Source organism: Odocoileus virginianus, chromosome 25 (assembly GCF_023699985.2).
Source record: "Odocoileus virginianus isolate 20LAN1187 ecotype Illinois chromosome 25, Ovbor_1.2, whole genome shotgun sequence".
In the NCBI taxonomy this organism is placed as follows: domain Eukaryota; kingdom Metazoa; phylum Chordata; class Mammalia; order Artiodactyla; family Cervidae; genus Odocoileus; species Odocoileus virginianus.
The window spans coordinates 19857073-19873973 of NC_069698.1; positions in this window are offsets into that span (position 1 = coordinate 19857073).

Below are 16901 nucleotides of genomic sequence, written 5' to 3' on the forward strand. Positions count from 1 at the left end.
TACTAAGTTATTAAACTATAAATTCCTTGAGAGAACATATCTTAATTGTTGCTGGATTTTTTGCAATTCTCAACAGGGTAATTTATACATACAATGTGTTCAATAAATATTTTATCAAACTAACGTATAAAGCAGTTTTTAAAGGCTGCCACATTCTAACTGTGTATTAAAGCAGTATAAAATTAAAATGTGGTCCGTGGATGAGCATCAGCATAGCTGTGAACTTGTTAGAAACACAAGTTCTCAAGTCCTACACAAGGCCTGCTCTATGAGAATCTCTGTGGTAAACGTTTGTTTAACTAGCTGATTTTTTAATCCAGGTGATCTTTATGTCCTCTTAAGTGAGAGAACTGACAATATATTTCACATCAATTTCTTATGCAAATAGGTAATACATATTAAATCTGCTGATTACCACTAAGTTGGCAGTGATAACCAATAGACCCATCATTTTGGGGGGAGGAGGGGAGATTGAATTAAAATTCTAAAATTAGAATCATTGTTGTTTCTAACAGACTAATATTAAACATAGATGAACGTAGGCCATTATACACTAACCAAGTACTTTTTTAACAGCAGCTATTTGATCAAATTCCGGGAGATAGTAAAGGAGAGAGGAGCCTCATGGGCTACAGTCCGTGAGGTCACAAAGTTTCAAACCAAGACTTAGTGACTGAACAACAACAGCAACAATATTACATCAAATACTATGCCAGATAATGGGATGGATACAAATATGTTTCCTGCTTTCAAGGAGGAATATTTAGGCTGAAGAGACAGTTATCCACACAAATAACTTAAAGTTCAGTGAATTCAGCGTCAGTTGTTTAGCGATTGTCTCCCAGTTTCAACACCCACCGCCATATACATCTTCATTAATGTTTGGGCTGGGACATCACAGACCACATTTTTGGATGGGCAGCTGGCTCCCTTTTAAGCTCTGAGTGGGGATTCTAAAGGAAGGCAAAAAAGTTAGAGAAAGAAAAAGGGACTTGCTGTTTCCTCCTTGTTTCCATTGGCTTTCTACTGTAGTCAGCATCTTTCCAGCTTCCCTACTTCACTCTAGTGTTAGTCGCTCAGTCCTGTCTCTTTGTGATTCTGTGAACTGTAACCTGCTGGGCTCCTCTGTCCATGGAATTCTGCAGGCAAGAATACTGGAGAGGGTTGCTGTTCTCTTCTCCAGGGGATCTTCCCGAGCCAGGGATCGATCTCAAGTCTCCTGCACTGCGGGCAGATTCTTCACCATCTGAGCCACCAGGGAAGTCCTTACTAAGGTGATAGTTGGTTCCAATCATACCAGCTGAATCCAGTTTGCAGTTTTTTTTGAATACTTTTAGAAGCAGCCTCCTCTGCACCTCTTTAGAAACACCAAAACTTGTGGGCTAGTCCCCCTCCACAGAGGTCTGAATTCCAGCCGTTCAAGGGCCCTTTTCTGGGTTAAGAACCAGCACCAGCTCAGAGGCCCTTCACAGAGCATCTCAGTTTTAATAATTCCACCATCTTCTGTTTGTTTTCCAGCCCTACATGTGGCTGCTGTTTCCTCCAGTTGCTCCCACTGCAATAACCCAGTGCTCCATCTTTGCCTTGTGTCTTAATCAACTTTAAACCCATTAACAATTTTCTATATTATCTGTATGAGAATAACTGGTGAGTTTTCTTTCTCCTCACTGGACATTAACCAATATAATAAATGATAGAAGATAGGGACTGTGAAGTGGCTAAACAACAACCACAAAAATCCCTAAACTGTTTAAGTCATGGAGTATATGTAATTGAATTTGATTCTGAGACTCACAGCAACCAAATTTTTGGCTAGTTGAGAAGAAATCAATTTTCAGGTCTGACCTCATTTTGGAAATGAATTTTAATTTTTTGCCAAATGTAGAAAACACCTGTATCGGGGAACCATTTATTCGATGTTGTTGTACGGTGACAGTCTGTAATTGGGAAAGTCATTGAATTAAATGGAAAATTATTAATTATATTATAATTAATTATTGGGGTTCTATGATAATGGTATTTGTATATTAATTTTATTATGCCCTTTCCCAGCAAAATAAGTGTTTCTTGAAATGTGTAGAACATGCCAAAGGAAGTAAGGTAATGGAGTGCATAAACTGAATGTTTATGTCCCCACATAATTCATAGGCTGAACTTAATCCCTGATGGGTGGCACTTTTGGGAGGTAATTAGATCTTGGGAGTGGAGCCCTCTGAGTGGGATTAGTGCACTTATGAAAGAGAACCCAGGGGGCTCACTCAAACCTTCTACCAGGTGATGACGAAGTAAAACGAAAGTCATCTTTGAACCAGGAAGTGGATTTTCACCAGATGCTGAATCTACCAGCACCTTGAACTCTGGCTTCCCAGCCTTCAGAACTGTGAGAAATAAATTTCTTAAAAAAAAAATTTTTTATTGAACTATAGTTGATTTACAGTGTTGTGTTAACTTCTGCAATACAGCAGAGTGACTCAGTCATACACATGTACAGTCTTTATTATGTTCTTTTCCATGATGGTTTATCTCAGGATATTGAGTGTAGCTCCCTGTGCTATGCAGTAGTGCCTTGCTGTATACATTTCTGTTGTTTGTAAGCCGTTCAATCTATGGTAATTTGCCAAAGCAGCCTGGATGTACTAAGACAGGGAGTGAGGTCAGAGTTAGAGGAGGACATTGGAGTGTTGTCCTCGACCGAAGCCTGCATAGGTGGTCAGGTACTGGAGCGGGGCAGTGTATTAAGAAAGTAATTATGAAGAACTTGGGCAAATAGGCTGAAAAAAATCCCTCCTATCCCTGGACCCTTCAAGCCTAGTAATAAGCAAGGTCAGAAACCCCTGCAGCTGAGGTTTGTCCTTGTCTCAGCTTTCATAGGCCATCTTTGAAATGCTCTGTTCCAGAACAGCATGTACACATGGAAAGTGCTTATCTGTGAGATGGTTGCTTTTTCAATCTTGGTTCTTTCTTTTTTTTTTTTTTAAGTTTGCTAAGATAGTTGCAATAAATTTGAACTTTATGTTATATTGGAACATGATATGAAATTCTATTGACATTTCCAACAAAAATATTAGAAAATTTTCTACAATATCATCATCAGCCATGACAACAGCACATTTTATTGGAATATGTCCCTTTAAAATGTATCCAAACCTAGTAAATAGACAGCAGCAAGAATTCTTAGTGTTTATGAGATGTTAGAAACACATGCACGCCAATTTCTATAAATGATGTAAAAAGAACAATCTTATATAAGATTGGCAAGTGTGTTGGGATTAATTAGACAAATCTGCCAAGTTTTAGGCAGCATTTTGTAGACTTCACATATAAATGTATTAGGGTGGATTCATATTTATGGAATTGTCCTGTTATTTTGCTTTTACTTAAACAATGCTGAAAGTTGCATATTAAATGTGAGGGAGACTATAATCTGTATTCTTTGTCTGTAATATGCCAAATATCCCATTATTTAGAATATCCAGGTGTTCAATTTCACTTAGACTCTAATGTTTAGTTAGTGAACTAACCTTTTATTTTGTATCTCAGTGCTATAGCTTCATAAATACATAATCAAGAAGGCAACATTTTAGTTTTCCAAAATTAGAGTGTATACATGAAGTTTTATTACATATTACATAAGAAATTATAAAATTCCTATTGTGGCAGGACATTAGATAGAATTTTCTAGATATCTACTATTCATTGACATGTATCTCATCTTTATACCAACCAAGCCTTCTGACTAATGAGAATAGAAAGAGTATTATTTCACCTTAAAATGTAATGTTAAGAGGTAAACTTTCAAGGAGCAGGATTGAATATTTTCTTCGATGGTTCTTTAAGACTGTCTTGGAGAAGGGAATGGCAATCCACTCCAATACTCTTGCCTGGAGAATCCCATGGACAGAGGAGCCTGGAGGGCTACAGTCCATGGGATCACAGAGAGTTGGACACAACTGAGCAACTAACACAGCCCAAAGACTGTCTAATAAATATATTAGGATGAAACACAATACTTCCCACTATTCTTGGAAGTTTAACACACATTTCAAAGGTTCACGGAAGTGACGTCATGTGGCCGATGACAAGGATCCTGCTTATTTAGATTCATTTATCATTGTTTTCATTGCAGAAGACTTGTGATACTGAGACGTGTTTGTAAGTGAAGTTCTGGAGTGGAAAACTGTATACTTAAATATACATTATAGCTATGTTGGTCATTTAACTATATTTCCTTCCCAATAGTTCTATATAAAGCTAAGTCACAGAGTTAAGTGAGAAACTTAAAATCTCACGTCAGAGCCAAAACTTGATAAAGTCTATGTTAGAAATGGAAGTAGGCGCTGGTGAATCTGACTTCAAATATCTATCTCTTAAGACAATATGAGTACAATAAAAATGGATTGTTTTTCACTTTTGATTGGTACTGATTACAAAAGTACCAAATATGTTTACTTCTCAATGGGAGATCTGGTTTCCATGGGGACCAAACCAACCTCATCTGCTGTTTTGCAGACCATGCTCCATGTACCACCTCCACTTTGGCAGGACTGGAGCGTGGCTGAACACAGCTACCCTGGCAAGTGTGCACAGCCCTCTATACAGTTTCTCCTTCATTTTCCATCCCCTTCCAAGAACAGAGCCCGGGGCGGGTGGGGGGCGCTTCAGAGATGTGCAGCTTTCCTCCCACTTTCAAGTTGCATCACTTGTGATGCTCTTTGAAACTGGAACATCCTACATGATGATGATAAACATCCGCCATGTGTCACAATGTTTCTTCAAGTTAAGTGTCAAATTATCTGGCAATATAAATAAGTGCCTATTTGTTATTGTTTTAATGCCTTTATTACAGATCCTGCACAGATCAATGATATTTCTTACACAGATGGATCAAATATCTATCATATGCTGGCAATTTTCCCTATTTGATAGATATTTACTACTGATTCAGGTGTGTATCCTACACTTAACAGAGCTTGCTATGTGCCAAACATTGTTCTAAGCTTGAGGGATATAGAGATGAGGAAAACAGAATTCTTACTCTCAATAGCTTAGAATCTAGAAGAGAAATAAGAGTCACAGAAGCAATATTTATAAACCAATGTGGAAAGTTTAATGATACAGTATTTACATTGAAAGATATGGGGTCACAGCAGGGACCCCCGTCTCATCCTGTGGCATTAAGAGAGGCAAAAGGAGGCTTTCTGGGAGGCTGGCTTAAAAGAATGAAGACAAATCAGATGGTGAAGAAGCAGTAACTTCAAGCAGTAAAGTAAGAAACAGTAGCTTCTGGTTTCAGAGCCAGAGGCAATTTTGTGCTTGACCAAAACTTGTGAGGTGAGAAATAGTAAAACCAGTGAGCTGAAGTCAGGTCATCCATTCCCCGGTGAATATTAGAAATTTTGGATTTTCTCCAAAACCACTGAAAAATATAAAAAGGATACATAATGAGAACCACTGGTCAGTTGTGTGTTACTGAGTAACAAGACCCTGTGAAATATTTGAAGTTCATGAAGTGCTTTAATAAATAAATAAATGGTCACTTGGGGGGGATCAGAATATAGCCCTGATGAATGTTAAAGCCAAAACTTTTAACATCTAAAACTCAAGATTTCACTGAATACAGTTCATGTGTTATCTTTAAAATCAAGGTGTTACATTTTAATTTATTTCTAATTAGCTTAGAAAAGAGAAATATGGTGGGAGGATGGCATACCAGTAGGGCTGAGGACATGTGAATAACTGTGGTTCCTTGGGTCACTGGCATATAGTGAACCAATGGACAAAAGATACAGGGACTCAAGAATATTCTTAAAATTTCAGCTTTTTCCTTTGGATTATCAAAAAATATAGTGAGGTTTTCACTGTCAGAAGCAGAAAGGCAGAAACCTAATAATTTGAAGGTACTCAGAGATTACTAGTTCAATTATTTCATTTTGTAAAAGTGCAAACAAAGACAAAACAGGTAAAATGATTTGACTAAATCACATAGGGATTTCTGTTGCTCTTTGTTTATAGTTGTTTTTTTTTTCTATTCAGTTGAACAAAGTATAGAATAAACAGAAGATATAAAAAGATAATTTGGGGCATTGGGAGAGATATGAAATATAAGCATTATATGGTCCTATCCTAGTCTAACAGTCCATGGGTTTTTTTTAAAGATGTTCTACTTTAAAATTTGATAAAATGTTGGCTAATGAGTTGAAACTCTCTGACTCCTCTCCAGTCAAAACTAATTCATTTGAAATAACATTTTCTTTCATTATCTTATTCCTATTACTTTTTTACTTTATACTATTATTACCTTGTTGACAGTTTAGAGTGTAAATTATTGTTTACTATAATTGTTTACAGTAAATTATTGTTTATTTAATTTATTGTTTACTAAGCATGAATTGATGGGCTATATAGGTAAGATAAGTTTCTCTGTTCTAGCAGAGGGTGCAACCAGTGGCATGATCATATATCATTAAAACAACAAATCTTATTCCTTAGGAGATTGACTTTAGATCATTCTGCTAGTCATTTATAGCAGTGTTTTGCAATAATACAAATAACAAAGCAAGGAGCAATATTAACTTAAAATGTGAAGCCATTCATTATGAGAAAAAACTCAGAATGGATGAAAATTTGTTTCTTGAAAACTAAAAAAAAACTGGTAAGATGAAAAGCCAAAGATTGTGAATAGTTTAAGAAAAAGTCTTTAGAAGTATTTTGGCAAATACTATTAGAATATTAAATGAAAAGGTAAAGCATTTGTCTTTCATCCGGAATAGTATTAACTATTATTCAGTATTTCAAATTACAAAATGTGTGGACATTTGTGTCTGTGTGGGTGCCATTCAGTTTGGTCTCGGGCAATTGAAATGGCTAAATAACACCCATATGGTAAACAGCTTGGTACGCCCAGTATAAATAAGGAAAAGGTGTTGGCAGGGAATCTGTGAAGGAGGCATTATTATTTGCACTCTTAGAGGTGATGTAAATGTCCAGCTTCAAGGGCTTTGTTTCTTTTCTTTAGTTTTTTTCTTTTTCCTTTCTTTCTTTCTGTAGAGGTGTTAGATTTTGGCTGGGTTTTCATAGAATAGAATATTTTTTGATATTAAATACTCATGTCCAGATAAAAATTATGTAGTTTGTTGCCTTAGAGGGTGATGGAAGGAAACCTATATATTTATATAACAAGAATCAGGGGTATTAGAGAGTTATGGAAAAACATAAAATGATTTTTATCTGACAAAAACTTGCATTCTTTGTAGGGCAACATGACATGTGAAGGAAAGATATTCAATAATAATAGTCAATCATAATAACAGTTAACATATACTGAATATCAATTATCTGCCAGGGCCCTTGGAGAGGGAAATGGCAACCCACTCCATTTTCTTGCCTGCAAAATCCCATGGACAGAGGAACCTGCTGGACTCTGGGATCACAGGGTTGCCAAGAGCTGTATCCCACTGAACAACTGAGAATGTCAGGGCCCTTATTAATAATTTCCATGTATTGTTGAATGGATCTAATCTCATTTCATTCTCATAATATGTCTATGAAACTAGCATTATGACGATGCTGATTTTTCAGGTTTAGGAACTGAAGAACTGAGAGGTTAATTTAAACCACTGAGTGTGGGGTCAGAAATCTAATCCAGGCAGTCTTGTTCCACAGCCATACTTGTCACTACAGTGGTATGATGCTTTTTTGTAGTAAGATACCAATTTTTACTGTTTTTGCAACATTTCAAAAGTTGTGGGACTAGAGAAGACATTTAATATGATGTTTATAATGGATGTGGGCAAGAGCTCAGAATTTGGAGTCAAGAGAACATACCTTCACTTCTCCATTCTGCCAGTAAATTAAGAAGTATTTACCTTCCCAAAAAAGTGAAGTAAATCTCACCGTCTCCATCTTTTTTTTCTTTCTTTTTTATTTTTTAAATTATGGATATGGGTATTTTTAATATATTATAAATTATATTTAAAATATATTTAAGGTTATGATAACACATTTACGGAAGACTTTTAAAATGGCAACATTCCCACATAGTGTTGTTTTCAGGATTAAATCTATATGTGCATTTACCTAATTGATCGTGTGCTTTCAGTGAACTGTTGTTTTTTTGAAAGCAAAGATGTAATATCTACAGAGAATATATTGTGTGAACCATTTATCTTCATTTAAGCAGAGTGACATTTGAGCATCAAATAACTTCTGAGGCTTATATTTCTGAGTTAGAAGATGAACATTAAGAAATAAGTTCCTTTTTTGTTTAATTTTGGAAGTTAATAATACATATACTTAATTCTGGTGCAGTATAATAATTATAATTTTGAACTTGAGTTTAGAAGATTCAAACTGATGCTCACCAAAAGTAAAAATTGAATTATTTGTCTGTGTTACATGAAGCAATGTTTTTAACACAGTTTAAGATTACTAACATTGGGAACATTAAATATTATACCCAGACTAAATCAGTAACTTTTTTTGAGGTTTTACATGGATTTTTCAATAGAACTTTAAAAGATTATATATCCATTCCTAGAAATATTTCTTAGTAATTACCATAGAGGGTGATGTGGAAGACAATTTTTATGTTTTCTTCTTATGTAACAGGAATAAAAACTTTAAATTCTCATAGAAAATTTAACTAATCTGTTAATTTTTAACATGTTTTGAAATATAAGATCACTAAAACAATACATCTTTGAAGTGGAATAATATCCTTGATTAAAAATTAGTCAAAACATGACATAATAACATCTTAAAACATGCTATTACATTTAAAAATAAATTTTTAGATATTTTATAAGTACATTCAGGTTGGATTAGGAAATGATGTCCACAATATAAGAATATCTTCTGAAAATGAATCTAAAAGAGATTAAGCACTATATTTAGTTGGAATAGTCTGTCATAGGCAAATGAACACAAACCAATTTAAAGAAGATATTCCATAAACATGTTAAATAAAAATCTGATGTAAAGCTCATACATTACATAAAAAGAAAAAATATGACACTTTCACTTTAATAAAGCTTAGCCTTTTTATGTATTTTATACTTACACAAAATAAACTATCACTTAGATCTAAACTTTTAAGGATTTTCACTTATAAAGACTCAAAATTATAGGGCTTTCAGAATCATCTGCCTTTTGACATAGATTTGAAAACTTCAAATAACTTTTAGTTTCAATTCTGTGGCAACAAGCCAATCATCACCACATGCTGAAGTATCAATATTATTTAACTCCTCTCCTGGACACTTAAAGGAGCAGCCTAGGATGTGGTTTGGGACAGCTGGATCCCATGTGCCTTGTTTTCAGTATTTATCACTGGGGTAGATGAACCTCACCTTGAAATGTGGGCAGAATAGTCTCTTCACTCAGCGTGCAGAAGGCTATGTGGCAGGGTTGAAATCAATATTCACACTTGGCCTGTGAAATCTACTTGATTCAAAGTTTTCCCTTTGTGGTATTAGCAATGGTAAAGGATGATTTTCAAGCTCCATAACCACTTGGAATTCATGAATTTCAAATTAAAATTTGAGTCTTCTATAGAAAAAAAAAAGTCATATCTTCTCCATCTGGGGTACATGGAAAGACTTCAGGGGACCAAGGGGGCCTGGAACGATGATGAGAGTGTGTGCTGTTCCATGTATATGCACATTTTTCTGTGAAGAGGGCTCTTGACTTCTGTTACATTCTCAGAAGGATATGTAAACTATATATATATATATATATAAAGAATATAAGAATCATTATGTTGAGAGAAAAGGAACTCCAAACTTCTGTCACATGGTTTAAAGAAGCCATGAACAATTGACCTAAGTTTACAGTTTGTGTCAAAAAAAATTGCTTTGTACAGGCTCTCTAAATAGTACTCAGAAATGCCCTGAGCCAATCAGGGAATTATCATTAATTAAATGGATGATCTGATACTGAGAGGACTATGCCTGAGAGTCTGAAATACATAATCAGAGGGAGAGGTAAAAGTTAGAAAGTGAAAAAGTCATCAGCAACTATTTAGTAAGTATTACCTACCAGCCACTGAAGTAGGCATGTTACATATGTGAATATGGAGGGATCTCAAACATCACTTGGCAGTTATCACCATTATTCTCAATAGACAGATTACAAAAGGAAACAAAAGTTAAGAAGCTTGATGAAGTTAACACAAATGGGTTAAGAGGGAGATCTGAAGTCCTCACCAAGGTCTGACTAGACTGCAGTATTTCTGATATATCATTATTTTTTGAGTTTAAAATCTTAGCATTCTATAAGTAAAAAATTTCAGGAATTTTGTTTTATTCACCAGTATGTAGGGTTAAGTTTGGTGCCTAGAACAAAATAGGAACTAATTGTAAAATGAATACATCTAGCCCGAACTACCATTTAACAGAGAAAATGTGAGAGCAAGAGAGGGGACATATCTTATTAAACGCCACTCACCCTAGTTAGTGGCCAAAGTTATGGAAACCCAATATCCTATATCCCAGATAAAGATGTTGTCTACTGCATATGAGTGGTAAAGCCCATTCCAGAATACCTCTTTATCTTGGATCACTATTGCTTTCTGAAGTAGATGACTTCTTCTAAATTATTCTACGTAATTGCACCCACAAAACACTATCTGTAACAAGTTTTCTTTCTGTTCTTAAAAAGAATTTGTCCTTAATTATGATACAGTTTCCTTCATCTGGTGTATTTTGCTAATGTTCTTATTTTGTCCTTCTGATCTATAAAGAATCATATAATTCTTCACAGCCTGTAAATTCACCTTCACTATATGTCTAGCAAATAAAAGAGACGTGTCACAAACTGATCTCTTTCCAGGACTGCTTCCTGGCAATGTAATCAGTGCTGACCACAGAGTTCAGCCCTTGGTTTAAACTTTCAATTGCTCCAGCTATATGGTTTATTCTTCTGAATCCTGATAGAACTGTTTACCTCACTTTAAGCAGTCACCAAGCTTTATAATTATTCTTGTTTGTGTATACATTTAATCTTTCCTAAAACAGAACTTTCATGTGATTTTATACCTTCAGTTCAGTTGCTCAGTCATGTCCGACTCTTTGCGACCCCATGAATCTCAGCACGCCAGGCCTCCCTGTCCATCACCAGCTCCTGGAGTTCACTCAAACTCATGTCCATCGAGTCGGTGATGCCATCCAGCCATCTCATCCTCTGTCGTCCCCTTCTCCTTCTGCCCCCAATCCCTCCCAGCATCAGAGTCTTTTCCAATGAGTCAACTCTTCGCATGAGGTGGCCAAAGTATTGGAGTTTCATCTTCAGCATCAGTCCTTCCAATGAACACCCAGGACTGATCTCCTTTAGGATGGACTGGTTGGATCTCCTTGCTGTCCAAGGGACTCTCAAGAATCTTCTCCAGCACCACAGTTCAAAAGCATCAATTCTTCGGCACTCAGCTTTCTTCACAGTCCAACTCTCACATCCATACATGACTACTGGAAAAACCATAGCCTTGACCAGATGGACCTTTGTTGGCAAAGTAATGTCTCTGCTTTTTAATGTGTTGTTTAGGTTGGTCATAACTTTCCTTCCAAGGAGTAAGCGTCTTTTAATATCATGGCTGCAATCACCATCTGCAGTGATTTTGGAGCCCATAAAAATAAAGTCTGACACTGTTTCCACTGTTGCCCCATCTATTTCCCATGAAGTGATGGGACCAGATGCCATGATCTTAGTTTTCTAAATGTTGAGCTTTAAGCCAACTTTTTCACTCTCCTCTTTCACTTTCATCAAGAGGTTTTTTAGTTCCTCTTCACTTTCTTCCATAAGGGTGGTGCCATCCACATATCTGAGGTTATTGACACTTCTCCCAGCAATCTTGATTCCAGCTTATGTTTCTTCCAGCCCAGCATTTCTCATGATGTACTCTGCATGAAAGTTAAATAAGCAGGGTGACATTATACAGCCTTGACGTACTCCTTTTCCTATTTGGAACCAGTCTGTTGTTCCACGTCCAGTTCTAACTGTTGCTTCCTGACCTGCATGTAGGTTTCTCAAGAGGCAGGTCAGGTGGTCTGGTATTCCCATCTCTTTCAGAATTTTCCAGTTTATTGTGATCCACACAGATTTTATACCTTACCTACAAATAAATAATTCTTCTTAGGTGGTCATGCCTTGCTAATAACCCAGCATTGCTCCGAATTAGAGTTGGGGCTTTGAGGTACTTCTAGTCTTGAAAAGTTATTTAGTAACTACAATATTTATAGAAACTTAACTTTCCCTCAACAATTACCAGGCTACTTCTTTTGTCTTTTTACATTTCCTCATATATCCTTAATTGATATCTATACGAATGTATATTTTCTGATCATCTATTTATTAGGCAGAGAGTTAGGCCTGAGCCTAGTAGAAAAGGATGCAAGCTGAGCTCTAAACCCCACCCGTCAGGGGCCAGCTGGACCCAGGAGAACTCACAGATATCTGCAAAATAACCACAGAGACTTTTCCAACTCTGGCACATGCATCCTAGGCACACACTGGATACACACTAGCCATAGGGGCTTCTCCAACTCCAGTATGTGAATCCTTGATGCACAGCTGTGTCCCCAAGTGACTTTAGGCAGCTGGGAGCCCATTAAGCGGTCATAAACATTCAATACACACATACATCTGATTATAACAGATGGGATTATGGGAAAGACATGCTCAGTAGAGCCTGTTGTTAGGTGACTTGCAACTGTCAATCAAAACTGTCAGTCCACGCCCAGTTAGGTGAATATGCAAAAGCCATATCTTGAAAACACTGTACCTCCTCATTCCAGCACCAGTACCTTTCTTGGCTTGGCCACCTCTCGCTGAGGTATTTTCCTTAATAAACTTGTTTTTGTCATAGGTAGGACTTTTTCTTTGTATCCTTACCAAGAACTAACGCCCATGAGGGAGGGTCCTCTTTGATGCTCCAGAATCCAGTAACATATTAATTCATTGGCCAACGCTGATCTCAACTCCCTGTTGTGTCTTTTAGTTGTCCTAAAGATTCTCTAGGCTTAGAAAATGGTTGATTTTGCTAACTATACCTCCTGACATTAACAAGATACAATTATCATCAACTTCTCATGAAATGAAAACAATATAAAACAAGGCCACATAGGCCCCAAGGAACTATATTTTCTGAGGTACAGATTACACTTTAAATTCTGAATTTTACTTTAAGATACTGTTTATCTCTACCTTTTAAAAATATGGAGAGAAACAGATATATATAAATATAATTTAAAAAATAATTCTATTACAGTTACCACAGGTTTCTGTCCCCTCTCTATGGGAAATATACTTAGCTTTAGAAAGAAGGACTGGAAGAGAAATAAATTTGCATTTAATGTGTTTGCCAGACACTGCTGAGGAAAATCATCCTACTTCATTTGTTTACCATGTTCTTTCAAAGTAAATTTCCTTCAGTTAAAGGGAGACTGTTAATGTAAGATCTTTCTACATCTAACCAAAATGTATCAAATATTTTTCAAAGAACTGACTCACATTATGTCTGTGTATTGTACAAAGGATGGGTTAAATATAAGTTTTTAATAACCAAGAAATTACTGATAGACAATCCTTAAAAAGAAGCCATAATGAATGTGGGATTAAGCCCTTAACAAGAGTCCTTGATACTTGCAGACATCCTGCAGCTCTCTGAATTCCCATCATGTTTTTAATCATAATTGCTTTCTTAGCACCCATCTGGGCTGCTATCAACAGAGGCCTATTACTTCCAGAAAAGAATAAATAGGGAGACAAGTGAATTCTTTGGAAGCTCCAGTTCTGCCTTGGTGCAGATTTCTCCATAATAAAATAAAAGAAGGAAGCATTAAAAAGGAAAAAAAAAAAATTTAACTGAAGCAAGTATCCCTAAATAGATTATTTTCCACAAAGAATCAGTGGGTGCTAAATGTTCCCTTGTTGGCTATAAAATCACTGGGGGAGAAATAACAATTATGGCAATCACAGCATTAGTTTAACCCTACGAACTTAGATACAAAGAAAAAATGAAAAATACTTTGAAAAGACCATCCTAAAGAAGGCCACACAATTAAGATGGTCATTAGTGGGAGGTTTCCAGCTTCTTTGCTTTTGCTCTGGAAGGGGCTCCATAGGGTCTATGATTACCCTTCAGAGCATAACAATATGTGTTTCTGTTCACGGATTTGGGGGATTGAATATGTTATTAAAAGAGTCCCTGTAGTTTCATCGCTTCTAGTATCTCCTGGGGCATTGTTTACAGCTGCATTCAAAGAAAATGAACTGTTTTAAACTTGATCATATTCGTCCCTTGGGCTCATCTGATTACAAAATTGCTCAATGAGCTGTTACAGTATTTTCAACTAATTAAGTAACACATATATTGGGATTTCTTTCTTCTTTTTTTGCCTTTATAGTATATATTTCACCTGTCTCTAACAGTGTGAATGTCTCGGTTGTTGTGTTGCCAAAACACTCAAATCACATCCCTAAAATACATCTTTTCTCACATCCCTCTTCATGTGAAGGAGATGAATAGTGCACATTTCTTTTGCCATTTTATTGATTCTTAATCAGAGACATTAAAGAGCAAAACTATTCAATTCAGAAACTCAGAGAGCTACATTTGGCTACCAGATCATGCAATCTCCTAAATCATTGGGTGACAATTCAAGAGTCCTTTGGGGCATAGTTACTACACTGAAGCAAGGAAACAGAGACACATCTTCAGTAAAAGAAACTGTCACATAGAAGAAGAAGTGAATCCTTCAGAATGTGTATTTTTGCCATGTTGCAAATTTCTCCTTGAAATCAAGGAATGATGCATTAAAAAAAAAAAAAGCTGTTCAGTACTACTAAGAGAGGGTTCCATGCAGCACTGTTTTGGGATCCCAGCTTAACTCAAAGGGAAATTTTTGCAGTGTCTAGAATCATTGATATACTACAAATGAAAGAAGAATATGTCCTCAAATTCCTTGTAGCAGGAACCCATCAGGTGGCACCAATCTGGACTTCCAAATTGAACAGTACAAAAGGAAAAGCGACGGCATCCACATCATAAGAACTTAGTTCCCAAAACCTAAGATCATGGCATCTGGTACCATCACTTCATCAGTTCAGTTCAGTCGCTCAGTCATGTCTGACTTTTTGCGACTCCGTGAACTGCAGCACGCCACTTTCCTTCCAAGGAACAGACGTCTTTTAATTTCATGGCTGCAATCACCATCCGCAGTGAATTTGGAGCCCAGAAAAATAAAGTCAGCCACTGTTTCCCCATCTATTTGCCATGAAGTGATGGGACCGGATGCCATGATCTTAGTTTTCTGAATGTTGCGCTTTAAGCCAACTTTTTCACTCTCCTCTTTCACTTTCATCAAGAGGCTCTAGTTCTTCTTCACTTTCTGCCATAAGGGTAGTGTCATCTGCATATCTGAGCTTATTGATATTTCTCCCAGCAATCTTGATTCTAGCTTGTGCTTCCTCCAGCCCATAGATGAGGTTAAAATAGAAACAGTTACAGACTTTATTTTCATGGGCTCCAAAATCACTGTGGACAGTGACTGCAGTCATGAAATTAAAAGACACTTGCTCTTTGGAAAAGCTATGACAAACCTAGACAGTGTATTAAAAAGAAGAGACATCTCTTTGCTGACAAAGGTCCATATAGTCAAAGCTATTTTTTTTTTTCAGTAGTCATTGACTGATGTGAGAGTTGGACCATAAAGTAGTCTGAGTGCCAAAGAATTGATGTTTTTGAGATGTGGTGCTGGAGAAGACTCTTAAGAGTCCCTTGGCCAGCAAGGAGATAAAACCAATTAATCTTAAAGGAAATCAGCCCTGAATATTTATTGGAAGAACTGATGCTGAAGCTGAAGCTCCAATAGTTTGGCCACCTGATGCAAAGAGCCAACTCATTTGAAAAGAGCCTGATGCTGGGAAAGACTGAGGGCAGGAGGAGAAGGTAGTGAGAGGATGAGCTGGTTGGATGGCATCATTGTCTCAATGGACATGAGTTTGAGCAAACTCTGGGAGGTGGTGAAGGACAGGGAAGCCAGTGTGCTGAAGTCCTTAGGATCGCAAAGAGTTAGACATGACAGAGTGACTAAACAGCAACCACATCATAAATCTGAAGAGAACCTGGGAGAAACTTCTTCCAGCAGCTGTGTCATTGCTGCCATTGAAAACTCAGCTGATATCAGAGTCATATCCTCCAGGAATATTGGCTAGCGAGCTGTACTGAAGTTGGCTGCTGCTGCTGGAGCCACTGCTACTAGTGACTGCTTCACTCCTGGACGCTTTACTAAGCTGGATCCAGGCTCTCCTCTTTGTTATGTGGACATCGCCATCTGAGCAATAGCAAGAGAACTCACTCGGTGCGTCTGATGTGCAGGATGCTGGCCTAGGAAGTTCTGCACACACGTGGCACCATGCCCCCTCAGCAGCCTGGAGAGGTCTTGCCTGATGTTTGCTTTTGCAGGGATAGTAAAGAGATTTCTAAAAAGGCCGTGACCAAGGAGGAAGGTCAGGGCAAATGGGCCAGACGAGCTCCTGACGTTACTACTACTTATTCTGAGGTTGTAGACTCTAGGCACAAAGGAGTCCTCTGTGTCTATCCCACAGTTTCCTACTAAAGGTGGTGGGGGGGGCTTCCTTGGTGGCCCAGATGGTAAAGAATCTGCCTGTAATGCAGGAGACTGGGTTCCATCCCCGGGTCAGGAAGATCCCCTGGAGAAGGAAATGGCAACCCACTCCAGGGTTCTTGCCTGGAGAATCCCCATGGACAGAGGGGCCTGGTGGGCTACAGTCCGTGGGGTCACAAGGAGTCAGGCACAAGTGAGCGGCTCTCACCCACACACACACATGGTGGTGCTCAGCCCACCGCCAAAGGCTCATGGGCAGCTCCCGCTGCTCAGGCCGCTGAA